Source organism: Aedes albopictus, chromosome 1 (genome assembly GCF_035046485.1).
Source record: "Aedes albopictus strain Foshan chromosome 1, AalbF5, whole genome shotgun sequence".
NCBI classification, from domain to species: domain Eukaryota; kingdom Metazoa; phylum Arthropoda; class Insecta; order Diptera; family Culicidae; genus Aedes; species Aedes albopictus.
In genome coordinates this window covers 294502342-294506359 of record NC_085136.1, presented here as the reverse complement: position 1 = coordinate 294506359, position 4018 = coordinate 294502342, and positions in this window count along the sequence as shown.

The window sequence follows — 4018 nt, the reverse complement described above, 5'->3', positions numbered from 1 at the left end:
AAAATATGAGTTTTTGAAGATTTAATTCATTTTTTTCTTCTTTTTACAAAAATTTTTCGCTTTAGAGTCCTATAACTTTTTAACCGTTTGACCAATTTTAATTTTTTTAGCTTGCTTTTGTAGATATTTTTGTTGCCTATCTTTGTCCTAAACAAACTTTTCATCAAAGTAGCCATTTTTATGATACTTTTCATCAAAAACTGCCAAAATATGCCTTAAAACTTGATTTTTTTCATGCAAAATTGGAGTTTTTGACGATTATTCGCAATTTTTTACCCCAAACCAGATACTCAGCCTCATATTTAGGGATATGGAACACATTGGAGGATATTTTTTTCAGTTTTTTTTTCTGGCATTTTGAACATTAAAATATTTTTTGATTCAGAACACTCCAAAAACTGAAGTTTATGGCTTCCATATGATTATTGAGATTTTTTTTCACTTTGAGCCCGAAACTAAGCATGAAAACAATTAAAATTTAGCCAAATTTCTGAATTTTCCAATAAAATACGTGTTTCTGAACGGTTTTTGGTATTTATCAATTTTGAAACGTTTTGTTTTAAGGTACAGTTTATTCACACCATTTTTGGGCAACAAAAATATCTACAAAAGCAAGCTAGAAAATTTAAAATTGGTCAAACGGTTAAAAAGTTATAAGACTCTAAAGTTAAAAATTTTTGTAAAAAGAAGAAAAAATCAATTAAATCTTCAAAAACCCATATTTTGCGTGACTTTGGAAAAAATGATATTCTACGAGTTTATTCGAAATTTAATTTGTGAGAAATTCATAAAAAAAGATTGAGAATCGGTTGAAAATTGAGAAAGTTGTGGCACTTGAAGTGAAAACACCTTTTTATTACTCGAAAATTCGACTTTGAAGCGATTGCGCGACCTCTAAATCTCAATATTTTTGGCTTAAACTCAGAGGTTTCTCTTTTTGTGTCATTTGAATCCAAAAGAGCTTACGAATTCCAGGTTTCAACAACTTTTGAAAAATAAGCCGCAGCCTACTGAACATGGATGTCGCAAACGTAGGCGGCATAAATCTAAAGTAGGAACGGTGTCCATCCTTGTTGTGACGGCATTCTGGAACCCGGGTCAAACCCTAGATCGCACTGGAGGGTCGACGATGGGTATACGCACATTGGCCGTCTGGTGATTCGATATTGGATGGAACTCGGCAGAAAAATAGTGGCAGTCAAGAGTCATCGACAGCCATCGGGGAAAGCTGACCTCGCGCTTCGATATACCAGAATTTGCGGGGCGATTGATCAAGTAGGAAATAACCGACGATATAGTCGGAACACTAAGATGACGCCACAATGCCATGGTGATCCCGATCCAGAAAGGGACGCGAACCGATATACTAGCTAGGAGAAGGATGCAAAGAGCTCATATGGATGAGGGTAGAATGGAGGTTGGGCGGTTGATCGGTCAAAGCGTGGTTGTCTCGGTAACGAACTCATCGCAATAGCGAAGTCGCTCAACAAGGCTTTAGGTCCGGAAGGTATCTCGACAGTAGTCATTAATACGGGCTTTGAGGCAAGCCCTGGCATGTTCAGAATGGCTATGCAGATGTGCCTAGACAGGGGCAAATTTCCGGAGAGGTGGAAAAGGCAAAGATGATTCTACTACCGAAACCCGGGAAGCCATCTGGCGTCCCGTCGGCATACAGACCTATTTGCCTTCTGGACACCGCCGGGAAACTGTTGGAACGGATCAGTCTATACCGAGGAACCAGACTCTGGGCTCGCAGATACATATGTAGGCTGTAACCAAAACGGTCGAGATAGCGCTCCCAAGCAAGCGAAGGAGATTCCGATATTGCGTGATCGTCACGTTGAACGTGAAAAATGCGTTCAACAGCGTGAGCTGGGCCGCCTATGCCGAATGTAGGAGAGCTACTTCCAAAATAGGGTGCTACTCTTTGACACCGAGGAAGGCGAGAGGATGGATCTACAACATCAACGCGGGGGTACCTCCCTCAGGGTTCCATTTCTATCCTGGGCCCGGTACTATGGAACGCGGCGTATGATGGCGTATTCAGGCACACACTTACACCGGGCGCAAAGTTGGTCGGCTTCGCTGATCATATTACCCTCTTGGTATACGATGAGTCGATAGAGAAAGTGTCACACGCAATTGGTATAGTGGAGGACTGGATGAGGTAGAGACCGCTCGCTGCCTGCTTACGAGGCTAACTGAGCCTTGCTGGAACTTCTCAGCTAACACAAAGTCTTATATGATGTTGAATAGGATGCTAAAGTGGAGGCCATATGCATACATGCTTCCTGTTTGCGCACATAAGGGCGATGCGGTTTCTTAGTGCCAGAATTATGTGAGATGTAACTAAACCTTCAAACACTGAACTTCAACTAATAACTAACTGATTTATTGGCTTAATTTCACTTCATTGTATTTTACAATCTGTAACAGTTCACGGAATAATGATGCACGGACGGTTGGTACGTAACCCTTGACCTTTGATACTGTTCTCAAACTAGTTACTGGACATCTTATATATGATTTAAGGCTTGTTATATAAGAAGAAGGCTATTCAATTTAGAGGATAATGGTTTCTGAGTTCTTTGTACAGTAATAATGCAGTATATAATACAATGTGTGAGTAAAAACATCGCAATCCATGACTACAATACAAAATGCACTTTGACGACAGTAGATTCTTGCTAATCCGTTAATAATGAATGAAATATGCGTAAACACTTCCATTTAACCGCGTGTAAAGTATGCGTATATCGCCTCTATTTTGCATCCTATTTAACATCATATTCGATCGTGTGTTGACTGGGTTCGCACACAAGTTTTGGCAAGACTTATGGTAATTATCTGAAGCAGCTTGAAAGCTGCTTAAGATGCTGTTTGGAACTTTGTCGGAACTTTCAAGTTCATCAATGCCAAATTTACTTAGATCGTTGGGCACCAAAACAACCATGCGTCTTCATTTCTTTGTCCAGTAGGTTGAAGTTTTTGGATTCCACCCATTATGTTGTCAATCTATCTAATTGTGCTGTTAATTGTACTTCCTATAGCTAAATCAAAGCTCAATTTTCATATTTGTCTGCAGGCAATTTTACGATTATTACTCTACAGATTTCTTTGACATTAGCTTCTGTAAGGTACCATATGTATTGAAGTTTATGCCCATCGAATTCAAAAGAATCCTAAACCATATCAGGCATAACACCCAGCAGATACAAATTTTTGTTTTGTAAATTGACATTGTTCATCTGATCCGGACAAGGCAGACCACCTTAAAACTGCCTAGATCATAGAGATCGATTCCGAATCCAGAAGGCGTGGCTATCCGCACGCGCCATCATTAGATAGGACACAAGAGACGCTTCTTGTTGCCATATCACTGCGCCCGCTGTTTGATTTGCATCCATTCGGTCACACAGCGCAAACTAATTGACCATGATGACGGTCGATCGGACGCCGCAATCCGATTAAGCGCACGACTGCGTGTGACACAATTTTTATTCTTGAATCTCTGTCCGTGTCGCTGACGTCTAGAAGCTGACTAGAAGAATGATAGATCACGACCCCATTGATGGCGGCCGGGGGGCCATTCATTGGAGGTGGCGGTAAACAAACGAAAATTTTTGAGAATGCTTTCTTTCCCGCTGCTGGGTGAAGATCATTTGGCAGTAGTTTTGCGACCGCCGATCCATTAAGAACATCGCATCTCCCTGACCGAGACCTGCTGAACCGCGCTCGGAAACCGTGATGACCGCAGTCTTTGGCGTGGGAAGTGTTTGGGAGACACGCAGCGAATAGAGGCGATGACTGTGATAAATCTACGGTCGTGTTTTCGATAAATTGTGTGAATCGTGAGCGTGATTAATTGCACGCTGAAAATAGGATCATCTTTGCTTACGGTTACGAGTGGGCGTTACTGTGGGTGTGATTCATTTTCTTGTACTTTGTCACAAAAGTGTTAAGTAGATAGAATATGACGTTGATCTCTAATCATCGGGGTCGGTTGTTGGGAGTGACC